The 14889-nt window shown below is 37.7% G+C and overlaps 1 long non-coding RNA gene across 1 annotated transcript; it reads right to left on the reverse strand.

Annotated features, from left to right (window-relative positions):
* Positions 1–306: 306 nt before the first annotated feature.
* On the reverse strand, positions 307–14294 carry LOC113490751. The gene is made up of 3 exons (XR_003400299.1): positions 14153–14294; positions 10125–10129; positions 307–319 (listed from the first exon to the last, which is right to left on the reverse strand). It is a non-coding gene; the product is annotated as an uncharacterized LOC113490751 (long non-coding RNA).
* Positions 14295–14889: the final 595 nt, after the last annotated feature.

The following is a 14889-nucleotide window of genomic DNA, read 5'->3' on the forward strand; positions in this document are numbered from 1 at the left end:
TTCACTGATTGTCAGGTAGGATGGGGAACTGTCTTTTCCACAAACAGTGAAATAAAATCCCCATTTTAATTGCACCTTAACTGCAAAGCTGCAACTGGCTCCTTAAGATATGCCCAGTGCTAAGGCAAGTGCAAATAAATTCAGAATTCTTTGAGAATACAATATTTAAATACAGTAGACAAAGCTCCTTCTGCGGAGCTGGGGTCAATACTCAATACATGACGTTTTCTGAGAGAACTCTACTGACTCCTTTCCATAAAACCTTACTTGTAGATGGGGGGAAAAAATGCATTTTCCTGTCGAAGAGCTCATCTGCTAGCTCTGCAATGAATACAACACATTTATCTACAAGAAGAATGCAGTGTGAAATGAACACAGGTATCTCTGAGCCTCCCAGCCCCAACTGCAGTTGTGTTATGAATATTTAAATAAACATCTTGTTTCCCTTTAGAATTTAGCAGGCAGGAATGCTGTGTTGAGAACAGTGGATTGGGAACAAGGATTCAGACATTTCTAATGCGAGAAATTATTTGTTAAATGGCTTCTGTATCTCTAATGAATATAAACACATACCTACATAAAAGCTTGAAAAATATAATTAACAGAGAAGTGCAGATTTTAACATTTTCATTTTGCAGAATATTCGGCAATTTAAAATCTCCATGCAAACACATAGTATATAAACTTCACAAAAGAGTTTTCAAAACTATTCCATTTTCGAGCCATTTAATTTTGTGGCATTAGAGTTTTGAAATGGTCACACTCTCAATATGGACAATACAAAATCATTTAAAGAACAAAAATATTAAGAGTGGAAAACAGTAAGTGAAACATTCATTTAGCTTAATTTCAAAATGTTACCTTTCCAATTTTCTCCTTTATTCTTAGGAAATAGAAATCAATTTAAATTTCAAGAGGAACAAGAAATCTTTACACATGCTCCATACAGAAAATGTTTTAGTAGAACATTCTGACAACTACAAATAATCCTGAAAACCTGGAAACTGGCTAACACTCGTTTACAGGCTAATTTTAGTGACTCAGCATTTCAGATGAAAAAAGTACTTTGTCGAGAAAAGACAAATAGCTCCAGAGAAAAGACATAATGAACCCCAGGATAATGAATAATGCTGTATGCGTATGGAAAACATAAAAACATAGCAAAGCTATGCCTATATGGAGAAAAAATAAAGTGAGTTTAGACATGCAGACATAAGGAACAGGCAAGAATCCTTTTGCATCACTGGGAATTTTCCTCAGAATTAGACTAGAAGACTGACTCAAATTGTATACATTATCCAGAAACCAGTACTTGCACACTGCTCTTATTTACATTTTAAAGGGTCAAAGTAACTATGAAGTCTTTTCTTAATAGTGTCATTTAAAGTAAAGCTTCAAGAGGCTAAAGAAAATTTTTGCATGTCATGGTGAAACAAAGGCCAGAAAAATAAGGCTTGCTAAATTCTAAGCAATCAAGCAGGAGGAAAAAAAAAAAAAAAAAAAAAAAAAAAACATTAGTAGCTAAAAATCCTGAATTGTAATCTCAACTCTTCCACCAGTTTGCAGTTCAGCCTCAGATAAATTACTAACCAGTAGCATTTAGCTACCTACAACTCAAAGTTCTGCTTCTATTTATCAGGAATGCTTGAGAGAGCATAGACTTTACTTATTCACTACATAGTAACGCTTCTTTAGTCATCATTTTTGTATTAAATTCCATCGATGTCTTGGAGTTGGAGAAGAAAAAGAACCTGCAGAAAGACCTTAACTAAACTGCAATCTTCTTATACAGTTCCTCCAAAATTTATTCAGTATGTTATGAGTTATAAGCTCCGTATCTAAATTCTTCCTTTTTAACAATGTACCAACCCTTGACAGGAAAGCTAACAGATTTACAGTACTTGCCTTTTGCTGCACTCTGCTGGAACAATCCATTTTTCAACTGAAAACACTGTTCCGTGTGCAATGCAAACGTTAACAAAAAAGAGAGAGGCAATCTTATTTCTTGTAAAACTGTACCCCTTTGAAGCACATGTACTTTCCAAAACAGAATTTAAACATTTAAATCTATACTTAGTTGACCTAATAAAGTGTCCTATTTCCCATGGCAGAGCACCTGAAACAGTCCTCGACAGAACAGGACTAAAGAGGGGTTCCTACTGCTCAGACTGGAACTGCAGCAAAGTGCCTCAGTGAGGACTGAGAAGCCTCCTGAAACACTGATTGCAGGAGTCCGGACTTGCAGGCATCATTTCAGCTATCTCACTGGATAAACATGCTATTTTAAAAAAGCAATATGTGCACAGAAATGTAACCCCCTCATTTGATCCCCAATCAAAATATGAATACATTAAGAGACAACATCAGTTCTTATAACATTCACAGAAAATGCGACAAGACTTTGAATCTCTTAAAAAATTACTACAGTTTACTGGACATTTAATGAAATTTTAAAATTTACAGTCCCATTTGTTTCATTAAAAAATGAATAAACCTACCAGGGCTAGAGAACAGACTCAGCTTGTGTTAACAGAGCTGTTAACTCCCGTGGTAATTCATTCTGGCTGAGGATCTGCTCCAGAATCACCCCAACATGCTACACAAACTAAATGTGACCTCCTACCAGAAAAATACACCTGTGATCAAAACAAAGGGTTATGGCTTTTTTCTTTCCTTCCCCCACCCCAAGAGTAAACTCCTTTGCAGTGACCATCAACTTTAAAAAAAATATATATTTTTTTGAAGGTGAAGTAAAATAAAACAGATGCAACAGAACAGAAATGTCATCAGCTTGTTGAAGGAGTCCAACGGCAATGAGGAAACGCTTGCACTCTTACACCTCTCTCGGGAGCTGCAAATACAGATGTTGGCACCAGTCCCAGAACACAAAGCATACTTTTCAGTTTTTACTAATACCTGATAAAATTGTATCACGGCATTATTGGTTGGAAAGAAAATTAAGGAACGACCCTTCTTAATGCTTTGTAGTCCCCATAAATCTAGAAAACCCTTCTCAGGGAAAGGTCTCCACAGATTTCCTTTTAGTCAGTCATTGCCCTTACAGATTGCCTTGCTGAATTTAAAACCAAGCATAAATAGAGGCAATAACCAACAAATCACTCAAACCCTCACATGAACAGTGAAGTCATGGGTTTGGAGCTTACAGGTACAGAGTGTATAAACAGTGACATAGGGAACAAAACATGACTTTTTCAGAGAAACTATGTACTTCAAAAGTTAAGTACTCAGCCTAAAATCGGACAGGGCAGCTGGTTTCTCTGTAAAGGCACTGCTGGTCTTCTGCCCACCACTACCCTCAAAAAAAGTTTAATAAAATACATTTCGGAAATTAAAACTGGTTCTCACAGAACAAATTTATGCACAGAGGCCAAAGATTTCCTGTTCCATAGATGGGTTTCCCACAGAAGAAGAAACAAACAAGCAAGATGAAGACTTCTGTCAATGTGTTTTTCTCCGTTTCTCCCTGATGCCTTTGTTAAAAGTTAAAGGTCAGTGATACCACAACAATAAGCACCAACGGAGAGTTATATATCCACGCGTAACCATCCCAGTCTGCAATTTGTAACCTGTAACCTAACAAAAAATAAGGGAAGAATGGGTGAAGGAACTTTCTGAAGACACTGGGCTTCCAACAGTAAATGGATAGCACAGGCAACAATTTAAGAACTAGAGAGAAAGAGTTTAGTGTTGGGTAGGAATAAAATCAGACAGACAGTTCTGTTGTAGACATTTCCACTACTGTGGATTTCAGAAAAAAAAAAAAAAAAAAAGGGAAACTTTGCATATGACAGGGAATTTCACATCATAGAATTTTTACTAACTGCAATTATAAACTACGATCTCCTCACAGGCTTGTATACAAAGGAAAAAATAGCAAAAGATAAACCAAAAGAATAAGAGTACAATCTGGTAGACATGAGTAAAACACTGAAGATTAAGTCAACCTGCAAGCTGTTCCTAACTTCCGCAGTTTATACTTTCTGCATACAATTAAACAAAAATAAAACCAAAAACAAACCAACAAACAGGAGACATGATCTTTAAATTTGTCAGAAGAGACAATTCGACAGATGTTTTAATGAATCATGTTCCTTGTGTCAAACAATACCGAGTTCTTCCCGAAAGGAGGTAAAAATCTGAAAGACAGCTCTAAGTAGCCAACAAGTAATCTGATTCTGTTTCCACAACAAAAAGAGAAAAGAAATTGAGTGTATTAGACGTTCATAAAAGCTAAAAGGAATAAATGTGGCTAGAAGACATAGAACCTACTGAAACACAACGACAGTCTTTGAGAACACTTAAGACAGACTTTCAGTTGCGCACTGGAATGTAGCAGACAGCTAACGCACGATGCCCATTAAGGAGAAATGAAAAAATAAGGAAAATGCAAAATGTTTACTTTTCCTCTAGCAAAGCATGGGATTTTCTCAAAACTGAAACCCCATTCAAAGTAGAACAGAGGCAAGGGCTACTGTTCTCTTTAACATGACAAATCTAATTATCTAGTAAATATTTAACCAATAGCTAGAGGTTGCTATTTAAGTACTAGATAATGAGATTAATTAAGGTAGCAAAGGCAAAAGGTTACTAATTTAGGGCATTTCTATGATGTAGTGTTTAAATTACAGGTTTTGCACAAAACGCATGGCCAATGCACAAGAAAAAAGTCCAATTTTAACGGAATGCGGAACAACTTAATGTTTTAACATTATAATACTACTCAATTGTATAATGGGATTTTGCGAAGTGTCACAGAACAGAAAATCAGAGTAACACTCCAAGGTACGCTTGTTAACCTCTTCAACCTCTCATGTTAGGAGCCTACAGACAGCGGTAAATAGACACAAGGCAACATGAAAGACTCTGAATTCAAAGGCCGTTAATAGGTGTTGCTTTTTCTAAGCAGATTGGCCTTTAAGAGTATAAACAAAGAACAAGACAATCATGTTATCCATACCAAATACTTTCACATTTTGGAAAGGGAAATGGAATGATTCCTTTAAAAATACCACTTAAAAAAATCCAGTTCCTGTGATATGTCTTTTTCTCCACTTCTCTTTCCCACATTACAGGAATCTAGCCTGGAAAGTACAGTCTTCAGGACCCATGCATAATCTTTTCTAGGTTGACCAAAAGGCTTTTTGGAAACATAAGGATTACAGCTGTTACAGACGAAACCTGCCACCTCAACATTTCACCGACCTGGCCTCCACCCAGCAAGGGACTCAGCAAACAGTTTTAAGACCTCTATAGTAATACCATGTCTGTGTCCATAAAAAATCACCAATAACAAAAAAAAATGGCAGCCACAAAACTTTGTCAAAGAACTCAAGGCAAGCAGAATGGGCAGAACACTAATAAAAGCCTTAAAATAATACCTCTGTAGTTATGATACTCATCATTAACGTCTTCTTCCTTTCTGACTTCTGACCCCCTCAATTTCATTACACCATCCTTCCCTCCATCAACCACCTTTTTCATTTTCATACTGGTCTAAATTATCCACAATAGAATATTTAAAGACTTCACAATGTAGAAGTACCTACTGTATGGAAGTCAGTCGTTACGCATAACTGAAACATAAAATAGACCTGTTGAGATGCCAGCTGGCAAGAAGAAATGGTAAAGAAACTTCTTTTCCCTTTTGTTTTTGTCAATTTACAGATTTTACCAACAGTTTAGCTCCAACATAAACTGCACCTTTTATCTAAATTGGGAGAACGGCCATACAAGTTACATTTTTCCTCAGAGAGGTAGTGGCTAGAGCAGGAGCTCCCAGATGACTGCAAGGGACATACACACAATTTTTTTTTTTTTTTTTTTTTTTTTTTTTTTTAAATAACTGTCTATACCATTTTGTAATTTTTCTTCAGGAATCCACAGTTCACTACTATACTTCCTCTAGTAAGTGATACCAAGAAGAATCCTAACTGAGCTGATCAGGGGGGTGCAACCAATGCACAGGCAGTATTAGACGCACTGGGCGGAGCAGGGGACTGATGACCTGAGGTCTACTCCCACCATTGGTCTATACAAGTCATTTCCAGCCAGCCATCATCAGTGACCAAATTAAAAGTCACATCTCTAAGAGCACCCAAGACCAACGGAACGATTTAGACGGAACGGATTTAGATTTTCGTTCTCTATATGTCAATTAAAATCAGTAGGTGTAGAGACTGACGTAAAATGATTTTAGATTAAGTCAGCAGACAAAACAGCCTGGTGTTGGTGGGTTTACAGTAAAGATACAATAGCAATGAAATCCACTTCAATAGCCAACTCACACCAAGATTTGCAACCATTAGGTAAATAATTAAGCTAATTTGCCCCTCATATATTTATTTCCCAGGTAGGTTTTTTTTAAGGGGGAGGAGAGAGGTCTTTTTGTTTTAAGTCAAGAGTTGGGCATAAAATGCTATTAAATTACATTAGTTCAGTAATTCCACCCCTTATTATTTAGTTATTGTTATAAATAACATACAAGTCAACACGAACCCAAGCATTTCACTGAATACGAGTATCAAAGTCTCTGAAATATCTACTCGGCATGAATTTGAAACCAACAGATACTTGCCATCCAACCACAATGCAAAATTATCATCTCTGTACATCAAAGAAATCCGTATCACTCACTGTGAGCTTACACAAGAAAATTATCTAGTTCAATGTTACTTCAGCTACCTGAAGGCACAGCACCGACGTACATGCTGGTAAAACAAGTATAGTAGTCACCCAAAAGCAAACTATTAAAATTGCATCAGAAGCCACCAAAAGTCATAACAATTTAATATGCATTTAATTCATGACATCTGGACCGCTCAATTGAAATAAGCAATTTCACAAAGATCATGTATCCAAACTCACAAAGTAACCGTGGTATCTTCCACTATGTGCACTCACTAGCTGTTCTCAGGTGTATAGCTTTTATGCTTCCAATACTTTCATACTGCATAATCACAGGGCTGATAGAGAAAACTTTCTAGGAAGCATGAAATAATAATGTTTTCCATCCTTCTATGAAGACTATCAATCTTTTTATCCCAGTTTTGATTACACTACTGCACAGCACTTCCCCTCTTGCCTATGGAATACCCAGGGAAAGAGCCTGTCAGTGATTTAAGATTAAGCACAGGTATCTGATATTTCAGACTATCAGATATGACATTTCTGTCAAAGAAATAAGACTTATCAGTGTTCCTTTCTTGGGGGAATTGTAGCCAACCAGTTCCATTTTCACTCATTCAGATGTACACAGGTTCCTTCAGTCCCTACAGAAAGGTCTCGTATATGGTCTGGAGAGCTCAGGTTAGGCTGAGGATACAAGATCTACCCCTGCAAAGGAGTATTATTTTTACAGCTACAAAAAAGCATTAGCCAATGAAACAAATGTCACAAGAAGTGACAAAGAATGTTCATGTCACAAGAAGTGACATAAATCACTTCTGTCATTGCCTTTACACACCCGAGGGTACAACCTACCCGTGCCCCTGAAGACTGAATCAAAGTTTGGGGAATCCCCTGATGGGACCCTTTAGTGCAACAGCTTTAACGTGGGAACCGCATCCCGGGTGGACTGGGGAAAAATAAACCCAGTGAAGTCACACCTCTGGTCCTTCGGTGATTTGAACGGAGCAGGGGGTGTTCAGACCTGGCTGTTCACCGGTTCAAGGGCAGTGATTCCGTAGACAGGGCGGTGTGACATGGCACAGTGTAGCCCAAAACCTCCTTTGTGGAAAGTGTGACAGGCCAGATTGAACGCAGCCCAGCAGAGCCCAGCTGAGGTGCTTTGTGCCATATCTAGCCCATTTTATTTCCAACATCTTTCTCTTGTGATGGCTGTATTGTTTCCAGCTTTTACACGAGGCTAACTCTTCACAGACAGCCCTACTGAGGATATGAGCCATTTTACCCATTTGTCCACCAAACTGACTGACCTGAAGTGTCCCACACCGGAGCAAGTAATTGCCACCACAGGCCAAAACACGCAAGAGTTGTGCCAGCAATCCTAATACATGTTTCCCAAGCACAGCTAACTACTTTCAGACATTTTTGGAATACATCTTCTTATAAAAAGGAGCCTTGATGACACTGTAAGTATTCCACTGTTAAAGCTGAGTAAGTCTTAGGGAAACATAAACATAACGCTATTTGAACACCAGTAAAACAGAGAATTTTAATTATATGTAATGGCCAATAAGCTACCTTTAGTGGCTATGAAAAAAATACATTTAGCAGAAACAGCAATAAAACAAGAGAAGTTAAATATAACTCTTGCAAAAAACGGGATATTTATTCAAGCCCAAACCAGCTCGTTTGTACTATGGGTGCGGTTCTCACTGACGTTATCTGGGGAAAATGACTATTACAGGAGCGGGCGTGACATATAGCCTTTGAGTCATGCATGATAAATCCTAATAGTTTTGCTTTGAGGTAGAAGTCCTGACTAATCAAGTAATGAATCATTCCCAAAATGTCAAGTTCCTGGGGCCATGCGTGTCAGGAAGAACAGGAAACCAACAGAAGCAAAGAGGGGAGATTGTGCTTCCTTTCAAAAGGCAGTGACAAGGTCCAAATCTTTTGTTGAAGAGATGAAAACAAACTAGAACCTTCCAGCTAGAGTGGCTCTGTTTTCCACATAGCTGTGGTTTTCATGCTAACAACAAAATGCACATGCACATTTAAAAATTCCTATACAGAATTGAATTATAATTTATTTTAAGCGTCAAATACACATATCTTCAGTAGTGGGGAAATTCAGTATCAGGAACTGGACAAAGCTGGAAGAGCTGTCACTGGTTTCAGTTAAGTGGACTCCAGGAAAGTGAGCAAGAAAGATGCCAGATACGAGATTGAACCTAGAACACATGCCTGGAGACCGAAAGACAGAGATCACCAGCAACTCTGCTTGTCCCAGCACCCAAGAGCAGGGCAAAAGGTTAGAACAGATCTGCAGAGAAGGGTGCAGAGAAGGACAGTCACAGAATTGTTCCACACCAGCTGGAAGGCAGGAGATGGTGAGCCGTCTCCAGCCGGGAGCCACATCGCTCCATTTGCGCGGGGCTATGAAGAAGGTGTGTTAGCACGATCTTCCTTCAGCTCTGACACAGGTGCAAAGCTTCCAGATGGCATCACAGTCACACCTAGCTGGTGCTGAACACGGGGGAAGCAGATGCACGACAACGTCCCCAGGCATAAAGGCGAGCCATTAAACACCAGCCCGAACCGCCGGTCTTCTAAACCAGTCCCTCCGGAATAATGGTGGCTTCAATCCGGTAAGGATCTATTCTGAAAACTGATCAGAAGGGTTAGATAAGAAGGACGACATATGCTTAACATTTAAATACTTGTCAACTCTTAATTGGAATATTGGTTTTCATTTGAAGTGCTGAAACCTCAGAGAGGACATCCTGTGATTCAGAAGATACAATTCCAAATTAGCCAGTTACCTCAACCATGATCATGACTCACACCCCAAAGTAATTTTCCCTGATAGCGTCAAATACTATCAAATGGACAAGAACTGTCACACAGTATTTTAATACTTTAAATACTACTTGACAAAGTTTCAACGCTCTTGCTTCATCACAGAGCACAATGAAAGAGACAGAACATGAACGATCAGCAGCACTAGGGTGAAAACTCCTCACAATTCTCTTGTTAAGTAAGATGTGCTCAAAGGGATTCTAACTAAATTCCTTTAAGTTCTGTCCACAATTCAGATTAATTACACATTCTGCTGAAACCTCAAGAAACATCAATATTTATCACACTTCCCGTGGCCTCCTAAAGTACGTCCAGGGTTACAAAAAATTTGATTTTTCTCCATACATTTAACTTTGAAAGTTTATTGTATCATACCTTTCTCTTTTTGGATGCTTTTCTAAACATTTAGTTAACACTTTAACATGAGTTGAATGTTCTTTTTGTGTGAGTATTTTAGAGTAAACTTAAAGCTGCAAGCCAGATTCTACAGGCTTTAATCAGGTGTTGCTCAAAATTATTTTGTTTCTTTCCTTGAGAAAAAGAAAGCTCCAAAGTTGACATTAGATTTGATTATTTCAATGTTAGCTTTCAAGACTAGAACAGATCCTGTCATGGAGTACAGCTACTCAGTGTCACTCTGAAAATAACATGGCATTGAAGGGCTCCCAAAGGATCAAACCAGTTGCAAGAAAATTTATCCATAAACAACGAACAAACATAAGGACACCTAAATACCAATCCTGTGCTGTGGCACGAAACCGTGGGCCAGTCGTAAGTTTTAGCAGCTGGCATTAATTCATAGCACTGTTGCTTCAATTCCATCTCAAAAACATGAAACGATCCATCTTTCTGTTTAAGTTAGGCTATGCCAAAGAAACAGTTGTGTAACAAAGTTCATAAAGTCTCGAAAATATTAGAAGCACCTTTCTTCAAAACTGTCATATGAAAGGGAAATGGCAACTCCCATAATATTACTGGCTGAAAGAACCAGTGCACTCATTTAGAGACATTTGACTCCAAATCCTTCACAAAATTCATGTTTCTCTCCAAGTCTCTACCGAATGCTCAAGATCCCCAACCAGTATGCAGGGCTGTATATGTGAGGGACGGCTCAGACCACAGACCTCAGGGAAAACGGCCACCTTTACATGGGAATAAAGCGCTCTCGGTCACAGGACACAAATTCCGACAGAGTTTACTGCCCTGTAAAGAATTAAACTGGATCCTCCTGATGGAACCGCCTTCTTTACTCCAAATGAGGAGTCACGATATCTCTGCCTGGAAGCAATCGTTTTTCTTGACCACTTCTAACAGACTGAGGGCGAATGCTACGCTTACTTTCCAGTGCTGCTAGCTGTACGAACGAGATAATATCAGAATGATGAAGGGAGAATAGATGAGGGAGATTACACCGGAAAAAATCCGTTTATTCCTATTCCATGTAAATAGTAACCAATGAACAACACTTGAAGTCTGAAAGACTATTTGAATACATCTCCCCTTGTTTCAAGCAGAGTTTTTAAGTGAAAAATTCCTATGCACATGAATCTCTTCAAGATTAAACAGGACTATAAAACCAAAAGCAAGCTTTTCCTCCTCCATTACACACACTGATGCCTGCTTATACATTTCTCTGTTATTGTGAAGATGAAAAGTAAGGTTGAAGTTTCCTTATATTCCATATATTTCCTTATATGAAGTTTCCTTATATTCCTATTACCCATTAGTAATTTTACTGTAGCACTAAATACATCCTGCCTAGTGAGTATACAAGGACTACTACAATAGGACTAATGCAAAAATTCAGTGTATAAAGAGAAATGCTTTTTACCAGAGAATCAAATGTAGCTTGATTAATTTTCTCTGATTTGGTGTATATAGGTGTGACACACATTGTACATCTACCTACTTATCACACACACAACTTTTATTTGAAGATGAAAATCTGCAAATTAACATTTACAATCTACTCCAGTTGTAAAATTCAAATCAGTTCAGCAATGCATAACAACGTGCAGGTAGGCAAAGAAACTGCACAGAATAAGTTTAAAGCAGGTACATATCACACCTAGGCAATGAAACTACACGGTGAATATCCACCATTATTTTATTTGTATTTAAAAGGCTGTTCACACAAAGGTTATGTAACTGCTTCAGAATTGTTCTGATGTACGGAAATAAGGGAAGCAGTAAGAGGCACCTTTATATCCCTGTGGATTTGGAGAGGCTACACCATTACAGATTCAATTTTTAAAAAAACTCCTAAGCTGTAATAGTTATTCTATTAAGAATGTAACTCATACAGAGCCCAAGTCCTGAAGAGTCTGGGTCAAAACCCCAAATCACATACTCATACTAACCAAAAACTCCTTCCTGTTCTGGGTGGAAAGGTTCGGAATACACTACATATACATACCAAAACACACTCGTTTCCCTTCTGACTGCAAAACCCGGGGTAAAAAGTAACAAAACCTTTCTTTGTACGTAACAACCACTTTGGTGAAAAATGAGGGGATAAAACAATGCAAATTTTTCTTTTCTCATTATAAAAATATTTAACATGACGGAGAAGATTAAATTCTCAGAAAATGGTAAAGGTATAAAAATCAATTTCTTTTCTAACAGTTGGAGTATATTATTGTGGGATTTATCATACGTATTTTATTACAAAACCCCCTAAAACCTCTACATCACTTACTCAGAGTTCAATGCAAATTCCACTGAAGCAAATAAGAGCCATTTCACTAAGAGTCAAAGGGGTACGGATCAATATTCTCCACTGAATTCATCCTGCACTGGGAACACTAGTAACACAACCACAATGCTCAAGACAGAAACTTTCTAAAGGGGAAAATAGAGACGGCTTGTTTGAACAATTCTTCTGAAAAGCAGTATTCTCAAAAATACAATCATATTAATTCCCGTGTCAAAAAGGTTACACACTTAAAAGAGGTCAGACTTTACATTCTTTGTATTTATCCAGCCTCATGATTCCTTTACCGAAAACACATCTGCCATATTTTGAATACTTCAGCTATTTGCATTGAGATATTTGTGATCAAATAAAGGCAGAAGATGAAACTGAATTAAAGAAAACAAGGTCTTTTCTAATATAGGAAATGCATCATCAAGCAATCTCATTTCACCCACACAGCAAAGAGACAATGTTAAATCCTACCCCAGCTCTCACCTGTAAATCATATGGAGCAGCGGGGTCTCTCTGGTATACTACATTTTTGTTTGTAGTAACAACAACAACATTTCTTTGTTACAGGGGGATTCACACAAACAAAAGAAAATTACAATCTACCAAGAAAAATGTGAGCTTGCCTAAAATAAAGTTTTAACAAATACGGGAAAATGCAAGCATTTGATTTCTGGAAGGAAATTCTCTTCCTCATTCTCCTTTCAACTACACTAATTCTAATTTTAAAAGCTTACAACAGTAATTATTAAGAAAAGCACCCATCTAATTTTGGTTTGAAGAACTGAAATAAGCTTCTGCACTATGCCTCTATTTCCACTACCTGGTTTTTGTCCTGTTCTCAGAACTCATCTTTCCATTCAACTGCAAGAAAACTGTCAAGTACACCCCAGCTGCTTTTAAGTTTAAAGGTAACAGTTCTGCACAGAGAAGACTCACTTCTGTTTACCTTTAGGGCTTCTTTAGACATGCCATTTCTGTGTTAAAGAATTATCTGTCTACCACAACAATACCCAATATTTCCTAAAGTAACCCAAAAGGCCCCACTTCCAAACTGAAACTATCTCATAGTTAACTCAGTCACTGTAAAGACTGAAATAAAGGCAAACCCGACTCACATATAATTGTATATGGAAAGGCATTTTTCTCCAATTTAAAGAAATATTTTCTTAGAGCAAGCAGTAAGGAAAAAAAAAATTTCTTATTTTTTTAATTGTTGTGATATATACTACAGTGCATAAAGGTAAGTCTTTTTTCCAGCAAGAAATCCCACTGTGACTCAGCTTCTCTAACAAGGCATGTTGGAAGGTAAAATCGGATCCTCCAACAGAAAAGCACAAAACATATAAAGTAACTTCTTAGCAAAGGGGACACGTCATGACACAAGTGTTATTATAAGCAACGCAGGGCTGAGGCAAGGAAAGAAAGAAAAATTTCTTTTATTCCTTGCATACTTCCAGCATGGGGATGGTTTAGGAATGATTCTTTTAAAAACATTGTTCTTCTGCAGCTATCACATTCTGAAATGGTTAGAACATAACATCCCCATAAGGAAGGACTTGGTCAGCCTCATACAATTCTGTTGTGAATGTTACACCAGCCAAACCATTCCACCAGTTTACAGTTTACCGTAAAATACTCACACTAGCTATGAACTATAAAATACTTTCACATGAACTATAAAATATTTACACTGTCAACATCAGTTAGGAAAGAATGATGTGTTGTCAAGCTGGTGTGACCCAGGAGTAAAGATTCTGTGGTCACAGATTAAATAAAACTATTGAGAATCAGTTGGAAAGTTACAGGGAGTATTAGGTTAAACAAATTACTGCTTCCTGGTCTCTTGGATGGTAAATGTAACCAGGAAAGCAAAGCTTATATGCTTTAAGCTAAGCTTTACCAACAACATCAGGAAAGGTTAGGCTCATAACCAAGCTGTACTGACCTCTCTGAATGTTCCTTCTAGCAAGGTGTCCAGAAGTTGAAGAGGAGCGGGAGTTTTGTCTTTGAATCGTGTCAGCAATCGCTGCTCAATAGCTCGAAACCGTACAGCCCTTTCAGATAACCGCTCCCGAAACTTTTCAGCATTCAAACCTAGCTGCAATTTAAGCATTTTCAAGAAATCAGGTTAAGGGTCCTATACACGATGTATGGACATTCCAAATGAAACAGGAGAACAGCAGCAACATTTCTGGGAGTGGGTATTATTCAAATGTTAATGTCATTTATACCAGTTTCATATTTTACACTCCTCATGCAGTCAATTAACATTTTCAGGAATTATCATTTGCACTAAAACCAAAACTAATTGTCAGCAGCCACAGACTGTGAAAATGTATAAATACTCATCAGCAAGCCTAATAACAAGAGTGACATTTCACCACCAGGATCTCAAGACTTCTTGGGTCTGTGTGCTATTTATGACACATACACGCAGTGTACTGGACTTGGCACTTACTGCAGTGGAAAGTGAACGGTTATTCCCTTACGCATAAATACAAGTACTAAATTCTGCACTGTTTGAACGATTGTCTTTTTCTGAAGCTAAATCCTTTTTATATACACTGATTCTTTTTTTTTTTTTTTTTTTCTGGAAAGGTGGGGGGTGGGAAGAGTACATATATTTTATTTTATTAACTATTTCTACAAGCCATCTGAACTACTGGAGATTTTTCTTT

Source organism: Athene cunicularia, unplaced genomic scaffold (assembly GCF_003259725.1).
Source record: "Athene cunicularia isolate RWA unplaced genomic scaffold, athCun1 SCF_27, whole genome shotgun sequence".
In the NCBI taxonomy this organism is placed as follows: domain Eukaryota; kingdom Metazoa; phylum Chordata; class Aves; order Strigiformes; family Strigidae; genus Athene; species Athene cunicularia.